Genomic DNA, 20,925 nt, shown 5'->3' with positions numbered 1-20,925 from the left:
AGGTTTTCTCTGCATAATCTGGTTTCTAACGCTACCATTTTTTTGAAACAGCTCTTCTTGAGAAGTCTCATACTCAGACAGCTTTTTCTTCATTTCAGCATCTGATTTTTGCAGTTTTATCAGTTCATCTGAATCGCTAGTTAAGGCTTCTTCTATTTTATCCTCCATTTGTTATTTCAATTGATATGGTCCTTCAGTGTTTCATTTATTTTAATCACCTCTGTACATTTGATTTTTTTCCCCTCTAAATTACGGGAAGCCATATCTTGTACCAAAGCTGAAGCTTGAACTGCTTTTTTGCTGAACAGCTGCAGAATTCTTTCCAGTCTGTGTTGTCTCTTCATCTTTCACTTTTGATTTTCTTTCACATTCTCTAAATTTCTTCTTTGATGGCATCCAGACAGTGAACTTACTACCCAGTGATTACATTTTATTCAAGCTGGCATAATTACTAGCTCTTATGTTTCAATTTTTTCAGACTGGGAAAGCTGAAATTAAGCAGTTGATTGGTTTGCAGACATTTTGGAACTCCTGAGTACCATTGTTTTGTGGCTGCTATATAGCCTAGAGGTTTTAGGATTTGTCTTGTTGAAGTCGAACCCAGGGGAAGCAGGGACTAGAAGTATAATGACAAGAATAGAACTTTCTCCTGATATAGAACAGAATCAGAAAAGACTTCTTGAGATTGAGGATGAAGCCATGACTTTCTAGAAGTGAAATTGTGTAAGGTGTGCCTGGAGAAGGCATGGATGAGAAGATTTTCCAGGTAAGGAAATATTTATATTCCCTAGCTCCTGCAAACCCTGGGTACAGTAGAAAGACTGAAGGGTAAATCAAAGAACCAAAAAGTGTACCTGAAGAAAAAGAAAAGCTGAGGAATTCATTGCAGGTGGTGTGGATGGAGATGTACAGGTGTGCATCCTTCATGTCTAGGAATATAGAATGATGAAAATAAGTTGAGTTTACAATGATAGCAACTTGAAAGATGGCACTACCAGAAAGGCCTTGAGGTGAGATAAATCTAGAATGGGCTTCCAAGTCCTAACAAATCTGGAATAAAACGATTTTCCCAGGGCTAGAGGTGGAGAAGGTTCTATGGTTTCCTGTGAGAGAAGGTCCTAGATGTAGGGTGGAATAAAGTGGACCTGAATGGGCAGAGGAGGAGGAGGAGGAATTCCATTGGATGAGGAGACTTCCCTGCAAAACATTTTGTAACCATGCTGAATCATAGATTAGCCCCATCTATATGAAGTGATGAATTCCTAAGCTGGGAGTGACAAAGTGAGAGGAGTAGGCAAAAAATAGTCAGTCTCAGGCTGTTTTATCCAGAAGAGGGTTTTTTTTCTTCAGATTTAGAATCTCTGGTAGTTTTTTCCTGAAATCTCTTCTTGAGCGGTTTCCTGCCTTTGTGGTTGTTTTTGTCCCCTTTGGACAACAGAAGTTGGCTTGGAAAGATGATTCCTTTGATGTCTGGGACTAAAAGTACAGAAAATCTTTTTAAAATTCTGCATTATTTTACTATTTGAAATGATGGTCTTAAATTAAAAGTAAATAATATAGCATAGTTTATTTTGGTAAACAAAACAGTTTCACTTACTGTATAGGAGATGCACCCCTTCAATCAGAATTTGTTGTAAGGGATCTGGGTACTCTTGTTGATAATTCTGTATAATTTGACCATCATGTCTCCATAGCAATTCAGAAAGCTTTTTTTCTAACCCTTCTAATTATCAAAAGGCATCTCCACTAGATCCAAAGAAGTCTTAATTCTCCTTTACTCATATCTTGTCAGACCCATTATTGAATATAACGCACCTTTTGGTATGTATTTATCTAAACATTTCACACAACTTGAGAGACCTCAGGGATTCTTAACTAAAAAGATCAGTGGCCTCAAACATTTTAGTTATCAGGAGACACTAGCAGCCCTTTATCTGTAGTCAGTCTCTTACAGAGTCCTGAGTGGAGATCTATGTCTGACCTTTCGTGCCATAAAATATCCAACCCTATTTGATCTTCTACTCCTTTACAGAACTAATGGTGCATCAAATACTTGGTTAAAGGAATTAAACCTTCATCAGCAGATAAATAAGATATGGTGGCTTGATATATTCATATCCCAGTGTATCTCTCATCTCTTGAATCAGCTTCCACTATATGTCAAGCAGAGTAGCACCCTTGCCAATTCTCTCCTGGTCTATCTTGCCTTGCCCTCCTTGAGGGTAGAGGAAAATTGTGAATAGGAATTTCTGGCTGGTCCTGAAATGGTCTGCATACTGATTGCCTAGTGTGAACTTATGAACCCTTCTCCTGCAGAGTTTTGGAAAGCTCAGCTAAAGTAGGGCCAAACAAAAGGTATCTATGAAGGTGGGAATCCAGAAGCTTGGCCTTAATATCCTCTGGTAGGGACTGGAGGTGAAGCCAAGCAAATCTGTTGATGAGAGACCCAGTGTCTGCTGCCCTGGAGGAAGCCTCTGCAGCATCATAGCTGCATTTTATAGAAAGCCTGGCTACTTGTGTAGCTTGATTGAGCATAGGGACAACCTGTGCAGTATGTTCAGAATTCTGAAATTAACTATAGTTCCCCTAGAATGAAAAAATAATTTGTCATCTGAATTAGAAAATGTAGTGCCATAAAGGCCAAGGTGGCAGAGGTTTAAACCTTTTTGCCATACCTGTCTATGGCGCCACTATATTTATCTTAACCTAATGGCAACACATTAACTGCAGGTAAAAGCTTGATGGGCTTATCAGTGCAGACAGTAAAAATAGAAGGATCCTGTACAAGGTTTTTATAGAGAATCTTCATGTCCTCAGGGACCTTATAAAACCAGTCAGGCTTTTTTAGGAGCTGGAGGTTGAGAATCAGGATAAGAAGAAGTAGATGCAAAGGCATCCAGGAAAGCCTCTAAGATGGGGGGAACTGGTGTAGGTTTTTGAGTTACTATCTGAAGTAAATCATAGTAACTTTTTTACACATCAGGGATTTGTCTGGATTCCCATTCAGAATGTTGCATCATTATAGTAATAGTCTCCCGAAAGGAAATGTCTTCTGTAGGAAAGTCAGGGAAAAGGTGTCTTCATCATCATTTATTTAGTTGAATTTACATTTGCTAACTAGGTAGTGAGCTGGGCCAGGTACCTTTTACAACAACTTGAGCCACAGAGACAAGACAGTACAAAGGCTTCCTTACAGTTCTCAAGTTTGGGGCTCAGTCTTGACTTCTCAGAGCTGCTCATGTGAAGTTTTCACATGGATTTTATCTGGATATTCTGTTTTCCTCCAGCTTCCTCACAACATGTTGGCTAATGTAAACTGCCCACATGTATAGTATTATATGTATATGCCCCAGGTTACATCTGGAAAAGGTCAAAGATGCTCTAGGATATATGGACTGCCTATCCCAGTGGACATAAAAGTTTGTGTAACATTAACCATCCTTGCATCTGGAAACTTTCAACATTAGACAGCGAACACATTAAGAGTTTCACAGGAGTCAGCCTCATTAATCCTATATCATTTCCGTGATGTGGCGCTGCAGTCTGGTTCTTATGAGCAGCACAGGAGAGAACCATTATCACTAAGGCATTCCATAACATAGCCCATTTCTCTGAGGTCCTGGGAACCACTGATTGCACCTACATTGCTATCAAAGCTCCACCTGTATCAACTGGAAAGGCTTCCACAGCATCAGCTGCCAGATGATGTGCAGGACAGGGTATTTTATATAGTGTGTCTGTGCACCAAGGTTGGCATAATGGTTAAGGTGTTTACCTTACAAACACACGGTGCAAAGTTTGATTCTCACCTGAGGTAATTAGCTAGGTTTTACATGGCCCACAAGGGCAGCTAGCCTAGTAGCAACCTATGATCCTATGATTTAGCCAGTAGTCATGATTCCCACATCTGGCACACACACAACCTATATCACTGTTCTATGTAGGTTGCCTTTCTACAAGGTCATTAGTTGGTAGGTGCATATACTGCTACATAAACAGTACACAGAAGTCAGACCCAGATTGCTAACTAGGCAGCCCCAGCCTGCTAGCCCTTGCCAGTTCCTGTGCAATATTACCCACATACCCCATTGGTGTGTGACAGTGTCCATTGCTTCCATGCATCATTGTGTGGTCACTGAGGTTCTGTGGTTCCTTACCATTTATCTTGTTTGCTGTCAATTTGCCTTCATGTCAATACACTGTGATATACACTAAACACAGATTCTCTAAGTTTTTTGCTGTAACCCAGTCTCCTGTAAAATGGCAGCCACATTTTTTTCTTGTAATAAACTATGAGTTGTTACGTGATCATTATGGTAATGATGAGATTTAGCAAGATTGCGTTTGAATTACACCAATAATGTGATGAATTATAACTCCTACAGTATGCTCTGGAATCTATTTCTGCTCATTCATGGTTTGGGTGGTCACATAGGTTGTGTGAACTGTGATGTCAGGTTGGGATAATGTCAGTTTGGATCATGCTTCTATCCACATGCATCACACTACCCAGCTGCCCATCATGCCCATTCAAGGGCCTGGAGGTAACTCAGAGGACCTGTGCAGTCTGGTCAGGCTAATGTCAGTTTTCATTGCACCAATGACCACAGGTATGGTGCTATTGCTGATGGACAGCATGCTACCATGGGGAAAGTTAACATGCAGCATTTGGTGTCTGTGATATATGGCTATGTGGCCTGGTTGCCATTTTTTCTAGAGTTGACCTAAAGAGTTAGCATAGCCTTAGCAGCCACAGATTCTAGTAGAGCTTCTGCCTGGAGTAATAGGGAATGTAAAATCTGTTGACACCTACTACATATGCATTCTTAGAAGTGCCTGCTGGAGGACTATGAGGGCCCATTTTATAAAGTGGGTGCTTGACAGAGCAGTGGGCAATGCCAGTGGTATCATCCAGTCTGGTGATCAGTTCCGACTTTGAAGAAGTGACCTGAAGAAGTGCCACACATACCTTCTTTGCCAGTGGAGAGAAGAGGTTGGAGGGAGAGACACTTTTTTTTTAATATAAGCATTCTGTTCTTGCACTGTCACAGTACTGGAGGTTTAGCATTAAATGCTTTTTGCTGTCTGGGATGCACAGTGCTCATTACTGTTTGTTTTATGTTTTACAGCACCACAGGTGATTCAAGATAATAAAATTGCCTTGCGAAAGAGACATTCCAGGATATCAAGGTGATGAGGCTTGTGCAATATTTGTTGGCAGCAATGCAATATAAATTGCATAACAAATAACTGATCATTGCATATGTATATTTTTCCATTCCATTTTTTTATTTTGATTTGTTGTTTTGTTTTTCTCCATTTAATATAAAATTTAATAACTGTACTACTGCAGTTGTATTTTGTCTTTTTTCTTGTTTTCCATTTTGCTTTGTTGTTTTTCTTCATCTAATGTAATATTTTAACGAGCTGCACAACATATAACTGAACAGTTGTATTTGTACATTTTTTTTATTTCCATTTCTTTTTTAATAGATTGCATTGTTGTTTTGTTTTTCTCCATTTGTTTTATTTTTCTACAGGATCAACCATGATGAAAGCAAAGAGAAGGGAGTGACCACCTTGCTCTACTCTGACTAGTGTGCCAACTACTGAGTCCCCAGCAGTCCTCAGGACTGCATCTCTACAGAGGGGCAAAGGTCATCTCCTGTGAAAGGTTAGCCTGAAAGGCTCTCTTCTTTGGTTGGAGGTATAGGGTTCTCATCTGTCTCAAAGCCTTATCCCTCTACTCAGTATCATACAAGTTACTACAAGGTGGCCTCTGCCTTGTCTGTACAGCCTAGGCAGACCCTATCCTGTCAGACCTATTACAAATTTGAAAGTCCAATGGTTGCATGAGCATCCACTCAAGGGATCTCAGTCTTTTTTGCAACATAAATAGAACATGCTGGAGGGATAGGCATGTGTTGCATAGAATATCTGTTGCATGGAACCATCTTCCACACCATATAAAGTGAAGTACATCTCTTACTCTATTCAAATATATTTTGGATGAATGGATGAGAAACCACAAATTCATTCCCAGTTTATTCTCTATAACCCTCATGGATAGGGGGAAGAGGTGAATGTTCCAACATATCCTTGTTTTGCCACAAATTCTCTGGGTTATTTGTATGCAAAATATAACAGCTAAAAACTACCATGAAAGTGTAAGTCTAGGCTTCTTAAGATCCTCAAGATTAATAGTATAATACGTACCCATGAACCTATGAGACTGGTAGAGAGGGGTCTTTCTGGATGCACTGGTGTGAGGTGCAGTGGCTGATGAGTACCAAGGTGGACTGGTGGGTTGTTGCCCACAAAGGCTCCTTGGAGTACCTTTTCATGCAGCTTCCAGAGTCATGAAGGCAGCCAGTCCCAATCATCAGGCTACCAGAGGCATAGCCCATCCGTGATGTTAGCCACTGAGGTGACTGATTTCTTGATGGGTTCTCTCCTGGACCAATTTCACAGGTCTTCCTCACCCCTCCTTAGCCCCCAGTATTGTGTTCTGCATTCTTTTATGATAATTCCAATCCCGTTTGTAGTCCAGTCCTCCCCAACACCAGTTATCCGCCATCTGTCAGTCTGTGTCTCTATTTAGCTGTCCTCATATATGTCTATACCACTTCTGTTGGTCTTTGTGTGTTTTCTATATTTATTTGTCTGCCTCTGCTTCCTTCCCTATACCTTCCTTCTTACCCACACCTTTTCCATTCTACCTTTGCCCTATATATTTCTTGGGAAAAACAAACAATTGGCACCTGCTTCAAAAGAATACCCTTCTTCCCCCACACCACTCTTCCCATTGTCTTTCTGTACATTCTTCTGCTTCTGTATCCTCATTTCTGACAGTCCTATCTCCCAGTTTCCTTCCCATTTATATAATAAACTCTGTTGGCACTTTTATTGTTGCGCGCTTGTATAATATGCCAACTCTGCCTATGCAGCAGCCTGGGGGTGTTTCTATGGATGTGTGAACATGCATAGCATTGGGCATGTCACCTGCATGATGCTGTCCCTGGAGTGACATGATTACTCATAGTATGGCTGGTTCAACACAGAGGTTAGTACCATTACTGTGGTAGTGATGATTTATTATGCAGTACTGTCATGGGCACTCGTGTAATTAAATCCCCATTGAGCCATGTTGTGATAACTTCATTGTGTTACTGCTGTGCAGACTCATGCTTTTTTCTGAATATTCCCTGCAAGTTCATATGGTAATTGGGTCATGTTCCTATAACTCTTTTTTGGAATAATTTCTGTATTTAAATGTTAACAGAGGCAAAGATGCCAACAAACCAGCTTGAAGCAATATTAGGTTTCTGACAATAGTGGCAAAAGTGACTTTTACAGAATATGAATAAAGCATTATACTCTTTTCATAAATACAGTTACAAATTTGTTCCTATCACATCAAATCAGTACAGGATCTATAATCAGCAGTGGTAAAAGTTTACAGGCAAATAGCTACCAGTTTTATCAGTGGTTACATTATAGTTTCAAATAAATTATACTTAGCCTGTTTGACTAATGGGTACCTATTACATCAAAATCTTTGAGCTGCAAAACTTTCAGTACAGCACACTGGATTCATAATTATATTCTGTTTTAGTTTAGTCTACCAGCTCAAATCTTTATTTCCTCTCTTTTCACTTATTTGTTTTTTACAGAACATGCAGGTAGACTGGACCGCAAGATCTCCTTTTGAGCTACAATCTAATTGTATAGCCATCAAAAGTACACAGGAAGCAATAATGCTGAAAAAATATCACAGAAGATTTAGAGTATAAATGGAAAAGGTCTCTATTGATAAATTAATTCTAACTGCAGAAGTGACAAAACATCAATTCAACTACCATCATTGGCTTACTTTATTGATAAACTAGTCCGAACTTCAAAAATCAGATTTCAGAAAAAGTTAAGTCCTAGCAGTAGAATTCTACAAAGAGATGACAAGGGTTGCTACCATCAAAATGTCGAAGGGAAAACATTTTTTAATCGAAAGACAGAACTACGATGTCAAAAACAAAAACAAAATCTAGCCTAAATGTCGAATGTCAGAAACATGGTGATCAACATTTGACATATCAGACTTCCGGTTTCGAAAGTCCATATGTCCGTTTATGTTTTAGCAGGGTGGGTAAGCCTCTCTGCACCCCCCACACCCCCTGCAAATTATATATACCAACTCTGAGATCACACTACTGTACTGCAAATTCCATTCACAATGCTGAACTCATAATAACAAATCGAGCTTTACTTTTGTTATTATGATTTTGTATTATTCCAGATCAGCATTGTGAATCTTTGAAAACGTACTTCTGGCCACATGCTGTTTGAAAATGAGCCTTTGAAATTTTGATGGCAAACCATGAAGAACATCTTGAGTAAGACATAGTATGAAAAAAAAAGCATTACAGTTGAACTCGACAGCAGTTTCTTTTTAGGTTAGCTATGTGCCGTTACTGTATATTAGTAAAGTTGTTCATTTCTCTGCTGTCTCATGTGTACCTCTACTGCTGATATTATGCCAATTATTAGACAAACTCAGACTTGGAATGTGGGGATATAATGTTCACAAATTAATGGATTCATAAATTCTTAGTAAACATGTGTCCAGAAAGACATTGAAAAGCTCAGTTACATCATTTTTTTTTTTTTATCATTTGTTGACCGGGAATGTCCGACTAGGCTCCACAGAGCCTGTTTTCAGTGGAGGCCCAGGGAGAAATGCTCCAGATGCATGTCTTTGGAATGTGGGAGGAAACCGGAGTACCCAGAGGAAACCCACGCGAACACAGGGAGAACATGCAAACTCCACACAGAAGACACCCCAGCCGAGAATCGAACTGGAGAACCTCTTGCTGTGAGGCGACAACGTTAACCGCTGCACCACTGTGCACCACTATTTAGTATTGGTGGAAGACTAACAATGCCCCACACATTGAGCAGTTTTTCCCCAGATATCTCAGATGAAAATTTTCAGTTATCTGATTTTAAAAATTGGAGGGACGTATTCTGCTTGATACGTAATGGCAAGGGCATGTTGGATTAGGTACCTGTCATGCCATGTGGTTTTGCTAATGTGGAAATATAGGTTTAGATCTCTAGAAAGGGTGGTTGCTTTACCATTGCTTTTGTTTGGGTAAAGGAGCTCTGATGGTTAGATTACTCATAGCATGGAAGGGTAAGCAGATATCATTACTCAGGAGCCTGTATGACACTGAGTTGATATCTGTCAATATGTTTTGTTCATTTCTCATGTGATCCCATTCACATTGGCTGTACCTATAAATGGTTCATTGAGATCAGTGCACTATGCCGGTAAACAAATATAAATAAATAAATAAATAAATAAATAAATAAATAATAGAGGACTAGGGCTTTTAGTCTATCAGAACAGCTAAGGGTACTGAGACCTGATATCTAGGGATAAAAGGCCACTGATATTATTGCTTATTATTTCAAGTGTTATACATTCTATAGCCTTGCAAATAATAGTAGATGGACTAATAGAAACTAATTCCTAGGATCAGTAGAGGGTCTACCTTTATGCAGGGGCACAACAACAGGTGCTCTCCATACCTCGGGCATATAACCAGTGGAGAGACTCAGGCTGAAGAGTTGATGAAGAGGTTTTAGTAACTGGAACTTACTGCTTCTCAGAAGATGTCCAGAGATATTGTCAGGTCCAACGTAAGTGATATTTTTAATGGTAGAAAGCTGCAAAAGGACTTGGTTTAGAGAGATTTTTGTAGGGGAGGGGAGGTACAAGGGGAATGGAGGGGGTGAAAGGGGCAGTAGGTGAGGAGAAGTTGGAAGAAAGTTTGTCCACAAGAATCTTAGCAATGTCCTTGAGGTCATAGGAGGAAGTACCAATACAAATAAGTTCAGTACTGAGTTGCTGGTTACTTCTAAGCATTCTAATGTAGCTGAAGAAGGACTTATGGTTGTCTTTTGACTTAGTTGTGACCCTAAGTTCATAACTTGCCTTGCATTTCCTAATAGTTTGGTTGAGGGACTTGCTTATTAGTTTTAAACCCTTTTTGTAATGATGAAGTGGACATCTTCTATAGATGTTTCTTTTTCTTATAGAGTTTGTTGATGTGGGAGTTTTGCCATATGGCTTTAATTTTAAACTTTTCTGCTGTGGTAAGTTCTAAATAAATAGCAAAAATATATCACTGCAGTCTATTCAAAGGACTTTAGTATTTCCATTCAAATAAATAACTTCGCTATTTAACCCATGAAGACTATTTATTTAAAAAAACAATGATTAAGCACTTTCATCCTTTCCAACACTAGGACTTCATCAGAAGACTGTGTCTTCTTTGAAGACATTACTGGAGAGCTTAAAAATGTCACTACATACCCCCCGATGTAATGCTAAAATTTCTCACTCCCACATGGTAAACTTCAAGGTTATAATCATATCTGGGGTGGTGCAGGGAGTGGGTGGTGAGGAGTGCAGGGACCTAGGTGCTGTAGTGACATCTCTAATCTTAGTACCAGAGAGGCATCTGCCGCTCTATGATTTATTAGCATTGTGAGTACTATGTCTGTGTGTCTTACAATGTAGTAAACAGTGAATTAGACAGTTCTGGGATATGATGAAGGCTTACGGCAGCTTAAGGGTACAGGACTGCAGTACAGGTTGGTCTCAGTAGCAGTAGTTGCAGGTGTGAATGTGGTGTTAATATTTCAACTAATTGGCTAAGACAAAGTAGTAGATGTTAAAAAAGTCGAGGAGGCTCAGTCAGTTGTTTTTTACGATCTTACCATGCATATAAAGGAGTGATACTGTACTGCTGTGGTAATGTAACATTATTGTAGAGCTGTTTACTGACCATGAATGAGGTAGGGAGAGTAGCTTCTAATTTAGATAAATAAGTGCATCCCTCACAAATAAAATCAGTACGAGTTAGAAAAAGTGTGTTCTCAGTAAACCAGAGAAGCTGCTACATTGCCTCAGAAAAAAATGTGCTAATGATCAGGCTGAGGATGAGGTCAAAGCTAACTGGACTCCAAGATAAGATAATAGGAATTTTGTATGTTCTTTAATAGCACAGAGTCTTGGTTGGCATAATAGTTAAGGTCTTCAGCTCCCATACACAAGGTACAAGGTTTGATCTTGACGTCTGACCATTGCCTGCATGGAGTTTGCATGTTCTTCCTGGGTCTCTGACTGCGAGGTTCCTCCCACCTCCTGAAAACATGCTGAGTGTTTCCACTGCAAACTCACCCAAGAATGTAGTTGTGGGCAGTAACACAGACTCTAGATGTTGCCTATAGGGGGCTGAGTTGTATAGACCAACTGCTTTGGCCATCATCTGTGGTGCACAGCATACTCAAGACAGGATACCACTGATCACAGACTGTACCCTATGTTAGGGTTAGCCATTCGACGGTGTAAAAATTGTCTCTAGGTGATTCAATCATATTAACTAATGCTGCCAAACTGGACATGGGTATTTGCTGGTGATAAAAGGGTTGAGGAGCCAGCCTACACTGACCTATGCCAGGGACCCATGCTAATAATGGGAGAGGTGTATTTGCCCCAGATGGCCTGTATGTGCCAGTCATAAAGTCCAGCAACCTTGGGTCAATAAGCTACATGCTGGCCAGTGTCTCATTGCCCAGCTTGGATTAAGCAAAAGCTGGATGTAAGACCAATCATCCTGTTAAACATAAACTAAGAATTGTTACATTCGATGTAGGTTCACTGACAGGGAGTAGCTTGATGGTAAGGAGACAAGATGGAAGGGTAATGCAGAAGAACCACTTGGCTTGGGATTCAGAGTCTACTACACAGGAGAAGGACAAACTAGAAATGTTGTGGGGGCTGTTGTGAGGGAGAGGCTTCAGACGACAGTGAGGAATGTCATCAGAATTAGTGACAGACTCAGATAGTGTAAGGCTAGGACACTATTCATAATGCCAGCCTATGCCGTACAGCAAGGCTGTCATAGTGAAGAAAAGAGGGAATTCAGGCAGCAAGTAAAGGACCTACTAGATAAAACAGGACAACAGGAATTTGAGTTGGTAACTGGGTGCCTGAATGTACAGAACAGGGTTTCAGGAATACCTTGATATACGTAGTTGAGGCAACAGGAATAAGGAAGGAGAGGCTATCTTAGAGTTCTGTCTGACAAATGGCTTGATGGTGGCCAACACATGGTTCAGCAACAGAGACAGTCATGAGATCACATACAAGAGTGGCCAACATGCACCTTAGATAGACTTCCTCCTAATAAGGAAAGAGCATTGAGGTAGAATCAGTAATTGCAATGTCATTCCCAGTGAAACAGACAGCTCAAAGCATAAACTACTGGTTGGCACAATCAGCTGTAAGCAGTGGTCAGAGAAAGCTCTAAGGTCAACAGAGAGTCGGCTGAACACCTGGAAGTTGGCTGGAGAGAAAGCACAAGAGTTCAAAGAAATATTTAGGGCTCTAGCACCTCAGGCAAAAGGAGGAAATAGATGGAGATGAAATGGTATCTCCTCAGAACAGCATGTGTGAGAACTATAGAACAGATATGTGGCAGAGTCAGATATGGAAGTAAGTATATAAAGAAAGCAGGTGGTGGGATGCAGAAGTCCAGGAAGTCATGAAAAGAAAGAAAGACTGCAGGAAAGAGTGGGAGATAGAAAAGATGGTCCAGGCCAAGAAGGGAAACAAAGAACCTAAGAAAGGAGTTTTAATAGCAAAGGTCAAGGCATCAGAGGCACCCTATCAGCTTCAGGAAAGTGACTCAGTAGATGACACAAAGAAACTCTCTCAGGTTGCAAAGCAAAGACAGAAACATAAAGAAGATATTCAGGCTTCATAAGGGATGCCAGCAATAACCTGCTCATCAGTCCACAGGACATCAAAAGCAGATGGAAGGAGTACTTTCATCAGCTTCTGAATGAAGAAAACTCCACAGAATCTGTACTCTGTCAGACACAGCCTACCATGAAAGAAGAGGCGAAGCCCATCCTAAAAGAAGGACACAGCCTACCATGAAAGATTTGGAGCCCATCCTAAAAGAAGACACAGCCTACCATGAAAGAAGAGGCAGAGCCCATCCTAAAAGAAGTAAGAATAACACTAACAAAAATGAAGTCAGGGAGAGCAGCCAGCTCAAATGAAGTCACAGCAAATAAGAACAAGATGTTATGCAAGATGGGGAGAAATAGCTTTTGAGGGTATGCATAGCAGTATGGAGAGAAAGGCATATCCTAGATGACTGGAGAATAAGCACATTAGTGCCAGTGTACAAGAACAAAGGAGACATCCACAATCGTGGGCAGTACAGAGGCATCAAACTCCTATCACCCTGCATGAAAGATCTGGAGAGGGTGGTTGATAAATGAATGCAGAGAGCAGTAGAAAGTAAGATGGGAGATGAGCAGTACAAATTCAGATCAAAATACAGCACAGCCAATCTAATGTCTGCAGTGAGACAGATAGTAGAGAAGAAGCTGGAAATGAGGAAAGAGTCCAAATGGGCATTCCTAGAGTTGGGAGAAAGCATATGACAAGGTCCCAAGAAAGCTGATTTGGGCAGTCCTGAGGTAGTGTGAAATCCCAGAAACATTTGGTTGAAGTAGTGCAAGTTATATACAAGAACCCAATGACTCAAGCATGAAAAGTGTTGTTTCACAGAGGGGTTCCCATTGGGAGTGAGTGTGCATCAGATTTCAGCTCTAAGCTCACTACTGGTCATACCAGTGATGGACTACATTAGCAAACATGTCAGAGAGGACATCTGTATGCCAATGAGGTGACATTACAGGCAGGTTCTGAGCAAGAACTTCAGCAAAGTATAAGGGACTGGAATGCAAAACCGGAGAAATATAGGATCAAACTGAGTACAGATAAGACATTTGAAATGGCAGCAAATATAGGAACTCAGAAGAAGCCAAGAATTGAGATAAAATGGAAAATGGTGGAAAAGGATAACAGCTTCAAGCATCTGAGAAGGGTGGCAAAGGAGCAGAGAAGCCTGAATAATGAGGTCAATGCTAGAATTAGTGGGCCTGAAACCAATTGGCAAAGGGTGTCAGGGGTAGTGTATGAAAGAAGAATGCCAAAGAAGCTGAAAAGTAAAGTGTATAAAATGGTGGTGCAACCAGTACTACCGTGTGGTACAGAAACCAGACCAGTTAAGGCAGAGCAGTTGGAGAAGCTAGAGGTGATGGAAATGAAGTGCCTGGGAAGGGTAGGATGCACACTGTGTGGTGAAATAAGAACATCACACAGAAGCTAAAGTAGCTGCAATTACAGAGAAGGTCAAAGAGAAAAGATTATGGAGGTTCAGGCACATGAACAAAAAATAAGGCAATCTGGTGAAGACGATTTAGGACAAACAGGAAGAAGGCAAGAGGAAATGAGGCATCCAACAAAGAGATGAATGGATTGTGTGAGAGAAGACCTGCCGCAGTCAGGTATGACTTTTGAAGAAGGTAGAATCAGAATCACATTTTTTGGCCAAGTATGCACGCATACAAGGAATTTGACTCTGGTTTCAGTGACTCTCCAAGTATGAATTACATAAACAAGTACTGCAAAAGCGAAAAACAAACAAATATAAAAACAAAAATGCAGAAAGGTAGCAGTCTGGCGATACAAATCCATGAAATGTAGAGAGATTTAAACGCAGAATTAGTTTAATAAAATAGCGTTTTCGCTGCTAGAAAAATCCGCAGCTTCTTCAGAAAAATCTTGAAACCAAACAGTAAAACTTTTTAAAAGGATTTAGAGGAAGTGTTAAAATTACATCACTTCCTGTTGAGAACCTCATGACAACACGCTCATACAAAAAATTACTAAAAGCTCTCCAAAGAATTAAACGGGTGCAAAATTAATTAAATAAAATACCTTCTCCGCTGCTTAAAAGAATCTGCAGCTTCTTCACAAAAAACTTCATTAAATCAAAAAACCAAGGCTTTTTTGGAAGTTTAAAGGAAGTGTGGAAAAATACATCACTTCCTATTGAGATCCTAATGGCAACACGCTTATATAAAAACATTACTGAGTTAGCTCCTAGGGTAAACATGTAAAAGAAGTGGCTAAGTGTTGTCAAACATAAGCCCATATTAAATAACAAGTTTAAAGCAGAAGAGAAAAAGGGAATATAAAAAAATAAGAAATAAAAAAAAAAAAAAAAAAAAAAATAAAACAAGAAACGGAAAAGTGAAGGAAAAATAGGAATGCAGGTGGAAAAGAGTGTGGTGGGGAGAAGGGGAGGAAGGAAGGGAGGGAGGGGAAAAGGGAAAAGGGGATGGGGAGTGGAAAGGGGAGGGAGGGAGGGGGGGGAGGAAAGGGAGGGGGGGTTGAGGAGAAAGGGAAAAGAAAGGGGGGGGAAGCAGGGAGCAAAGGACAAGCAGAGAAGTCAATAAATTTATCTAGTGTAACTCCTCAGTTTGAGAACTGCTGAAATATTGCAGTTCTCATTCAACCCTGGGTTATTAAATGCATTAAGTGTTATTTGCCATTGCAGTTCTTTTAATTCTAATAAGCATGGGGTAGGGCCTCCTCTAATATTGTTGGGTAAATGGTCAATGCCCATGAAGAAAAATTTATGGCCAGGATTGCTTTCTGTATGTTTGGCCAGTGCATTGTCCAGTTTATGATTCTTCATAGCGTAAATATGCTGGTAGATACGCTGCTTCAATTTCCTGTCAGTTTTGCCAATGTAGAATGCAGGACAGCATTCACATTGAGCTAGATAAACGACAGACCGGGTGTCACAGTTAATTCTGTGTTTAATAAAATATTTCCTCCTGTTGACTTGAAACGAGCTTCCAGCTTTGATCACATTACAGTAATTGCAAGCCACACAAGTATTTTTTTTATTTAATATGGGCTTATGTTTGACAACACTTAGCCACTTCTTTTACATTTTTACCCTAGGAGCTAACTCAGTAATGTTTTTATATAAGCGTGTTGCCATTAGGATCTCAATAGGAAGTGATGTATTTTTCCACACTTCCTTTAAACTTCCATAAAAGCCTTGATTTTTTGATTTAATGAAGTTTTTTGTGAAGAAGCTGCAGATTCTTTTAAGCAGCGGAGAAGGTATTTTATTTAATTAATTTTGCGCCCGTTTAATTCTTTGGAGAGCTTTTAGTAATTTTTTGTATGAGCGTGTTGTCATGAGGTTCTCAACAGGAAGTGATGTAATTTTAACACTTCCTCTAAATCCTTTTAAAAAGTTTTACTGTTTGGTTTCAAGATTTTTCTGAAGAAGCTGCGGATTTTTCTAGCAGCGAAAACGCTATTTTATTAAACTAATTCTGCGTTTAAATCTCTCTACATTTCGTGGATTTGTATCGCCAGACTGATACCTTTCTGCATTTTTGTTTTTATAATTACATAAACAACATACATACACCTATTAAGAACAAGACAAACAACATACATGCAACTATTAAGTACAAGACAAAAAAGTAAATATACATATACATATACATACAAGGTGCAAAGTGCATTAAACTCTGAAAGAAACAAGTATTAACAATATGTAAACAATACTGCAGAATCCTCAGAGGCTTGGGGAAAAAAAATAACCCACCCTAATAAACTGAGTTAACCATTTATGAACTTGATGGCCTGTGGAAAAAACTGTTCTTATATCTGTTTGTTTTGGTATGTATTAATCTATAACAACTGGCTGATGGTAATAGTTGAAAAAGGTGATGGTCTGGACGTGAAGGAGTCAGTGATGATGATGATAGGAGGGTTGCAATGAATTAAGAGGGATGATGACAATTGACACAACACCTTGACCATATGTAGGAAATGTGAAAAAACGGGAGTTTATGGTGATGACGATACTGAATAACCCAGACAACAGCTAATGGAATGCACATGCAGTATAAACCTAAAAGCATTGCAAAGCAGTGAGGACTGAAGGCATGCACTGCATAAACAGCTTTGTCATGATAGTAAGGGGGACCGATTTTGAGTGACAGTTTGTTTGAGGAAATTAGCTATACCTGTAGTTATCTTTGGGTAGTCAGTATTCTAGGAGTATAGAACACAATGGAAGGGTAACTTAATATAATTAGTTTCAGAGAAGTGTGTTCATAAAATGATAATCTGTGTTTACCAGCAGGAGACAATGACAGAGGAGAGGAAAGAACTTTGGGGACAACTAAAGAGCCACTAGGATTAAGAATAGAACCTGGTGGGAGGGTGGGAAATTTTTCCCAGGTAGTAGCCTATTCTATGGTATAGGCAGTTCAACTGAACTTTCTTGGGAAAACTTTGAAATGTTATTGTTTACTCTTATAAAAAAAATAATAATCTCTAGTTCATCCCACAATTTATAGGAAATTAATTTGTTCTAATTCCCATGACTCACCAAGGGACATAGCTCTGTTTTCTCTCCTAATCAGAGCTTTTAATATGAAAGGGAAACACATTGAAGTAAAAATGCAATCAAAGAAGGAAACAATTTGAGGAATATAAAATAAGGAACGGAGTTTCACCCATAGCAGTCTGTTCCATGGCAGTGACAATTCATAAGAGCTGTCTAAGGAAAACCTTTCGATGCTTTCTTTTTCACTTAAATAAAATGTATGGCAGGATTCAATAAACTCTGTGTAGGCTCCATGTAGAGCCTACACGGAGTACTTCTGTGTATACAGCCACTGTGTGCTCTTAGCAATGTGCAATGCATATTAATGTTGAGCAGTGTGCCTAAGTGAGGTTTTGTGGCACACTCCAGTACTGTTGGCTATAAAACCTCATAGAGCAACAAAGATAATGGATTAGTGTACAGGAGAGCACCAGCATCCCACCCCTATACCACCTAACCTTCTAGTCCTACACGAAACCATCCGTCTGTATTCATTGCCGTCCATCCCGAATAATTATTTCAAAACCACAAATTTTATGAGGAACACCGGAAAAATACCAGACAAAACCATCAAAACTATGAAAAGACTGTCAGACCTAGTTATATTTATATAGTATGATTTTATTTCTCTCTTTTTTTTTTTTTTTTTTATTATTATTTATACCATGTTTGTGTGGCGCATCATGGCTTTTAGCAATGTTTACCTCGTTTGCGCAATGGGACCACCTATGTATCAGACATGGCCCACACATCTAAAAAACAAAACCAGATGCTTTCAGTTGCTATTGCTTGGCACTGCTGGGCATCATGCTAACCCAGTAAGCGGGGCTGTGCTATGCACATACCATCAACTTAACAATGAATAGTAAGATATATGACTACATGTAACAAATCTTGTGGCAACATGTGCAGAGTGTTAGAGTGCAGTGCAGATGGTTCACAGAATGCAAACTTTATTACTGTTGTGACATTGCAGCTTATTGCAGTAATGTAACAAAATAACTTCAAAATAGCATTGGTTGTAAGTTATTTATGGATACGTTTGAAAGAGGTGCTAGCCACTTAGCATCATGCAAACCAATGCACTTGTTTTGCTGTGTTTGTGTGATGGTAAATGGCACGCAGCTTTTTCGAATGTATCAGAATGTAGACCATGTGCACTCTCATGAAGCACAACTGACAGGAAACATACCATTTAAAGGTGAACAGGTGGGAATTGTGCTATAGACATTTTGAGCTCAACCTTGTGCAGCAATGGCAGACGTTGGTGAGGGAGTGTATTTTAGAGCACAGTGCTGGGTTGTCCAGGAGTCCAAGATCATTATTGGACTCCTGATTAAGGACCATGGGACCCAGCTACTGCAGGAGAACTATACCAGCTCCCAATATAAGTCAGAAGCCTGGGATAGTGGCTAGGGCCTTTAGAAGTATGACTGGTATCCCCCACACTGGGGAACAATGTCTTCACCACTATGATGACCTGCAATGCAGAAAAGTATCCTTGATCACTAGATCAGGGAGTGTCAGACAGGGCACACCCTAGATGTGTATGTATGCTTTCCATGTATTTCTTGTAAATATTCAAGCTGAATATGATAGAAACTGGTATTCATAATGATTTTTCTTTTTCCCTTTTTCCACATCTGCAGAAGAGAGGGCTTCATATGTGAGGTCCCATGCCAGCAGATTGGCCAGGATGTGACAAGCACGTGGTAAGTAAGCATAATTATATAAAGTAGTGTTATTGCAGCCTTAACAGTTATAAATGGAATAGTTTTGATATTACAGAGTTGCATGAACTTGGGAATGCATATCTGAACTGTAAAAGCAGGTATGCATGCATTACTCTGTAGGACAGCTTTCAGCTGTACTTATTTCTGCTGAATACCCAGATTTAAGAATCACTGTTTTGTTCTGTTCATTGTAAGATCCATGGCTGTCTGGCGAGTAATTTAAATTGAAGTCAATAAACAATGAGCATCAAAATGTATGTAAACACAAATCCTGTGCAGCTATTCATGTGTGCAAGAGCAATATTTGAAATATGTTCCTAGTTATGGGTCATTGTACACCCATTAATTTATGATATGTCAAGGTACCCTGCTCTAAAAGGTGGTGAGGTATGGTCTGTAGCACAAAGAAACAGTTGCACATTCTCAGAAAACAGTGAACATGAGTCTATAAAGTGTAAAAGGAAAGAGTGCTTGCATTATGTTGTATTCCAAAGGTGAAGTATAGTATTACAGTAGTCACTGTTTGTGGGTTCTAATATCACACTCCCCAAATGTAAAGCTCAGCTGATTAAAATACTGTTTTAACCAGTCATCAATAAAAACTACAGTACTATTAAGTAATCCTCATTATAGAATTTGAAGGGCATACCCCTACACCTCTGTCTTGAATGGCCTGCTGTCAGGTGTAATCCCTATACATCTATTCCAAGTAATAAAGAAAAGTTCTTAGCAGCTGGTATTGTTAACAGTAGAATGTAAAAGAACAGAATACCTTAATTGTAGAAATCATTGTGCATTATCTGTGAAATTACTAATATTCCTCTTTTTTTTCCTCTCACCCCACCCCTTCTCTTCTTTTATTTATTAATGGATTTCTTGTATATTTTTTAATTTTATCATTGCATTATATATAAAATCAAATTATTTATTATTATATTAATTTATTTTACATCTTATTGTTTGTTTATTATGTATAATTTCATAATTCTTGGTTTTGAAATACATTTTTTCCATTTTTATGATTTATCATTTTATTCGTATTTATATTATTCGAAAGTTTTTATACTGCTTTGTATTTGTTCCTTTAGGTTTTATAATTTTCATTTAATTTGTTTTATGTTTTATTTACTGTTTGGTTTGAATTTTATTTATGTTATTACTATAGCACAGTAGTTGAAGCCGGTTCCCTATGATCAGCCTACACTCGCTCCACCAGCTGAAGCATCGAGGCCCAGCACTTCTGGGCTGCAGCCTGGCTGCAACCCCATTCTACCCCTGTATTACCTGGACCTTCAGATTGTTCTGCCCCAGAAGTCAGGCCTGTGGTCCCCTCAGGCAGCAGAGGCAGAGGAAATGCATACATCACCCATGTGGAATTGCTATCTATGGTGTGTAGGATCATGCACCACATCATGGGCACATGCCTATGCTTGATGGCTATCCTGCTTTCCATCCTGGTATGGCAGACCGGCCATAGGAACAGATGTCAGCCACTGCAGCCAGTGGCACAGTAATGGGACAGTGCTGACAGTCCAATGGGTGAGGACTTGAGTCACACTGTTACCGTGTTGATGTCCATGGGACCTCGAACCCCCTGCCACCCCATCCAAGGTGTTTACTCACCTCTTGTGCCCTTCACTAACCCTGTCTGTTGTCTTGTATGTCTTGTCTGTTTGCAAATGCTTCCTCACCTTCCTTGCCCCAGACTTGCCTATGTCTCTTCCCCAACATTCCACTCTCTCCTTAAAAAAAAAAAAAAAAAAGGGCACATTTCCAAAATAAGTTTTCATTCCTTACATAGCTCTCCATTTTGCACGTGTCTACTTGACACACTTAATTTG

Source organism: Protopterus annectens, chromosome 3.part1 (assembly GCF_019279795.1).
Source record: "Protopterus annectens isolate FY-2018-M chromosome 3.part1, PAN1.0, whole genome shotgun sequence".
Lineage (NCBI taxonomy): Eukaryota > Metazoa > Chordata > Ceratodontiformes > Protopteridae > Protopterus > Protopterus annectens.
This window is presented reverse-complemented; position numbering follows the sequence as displayed.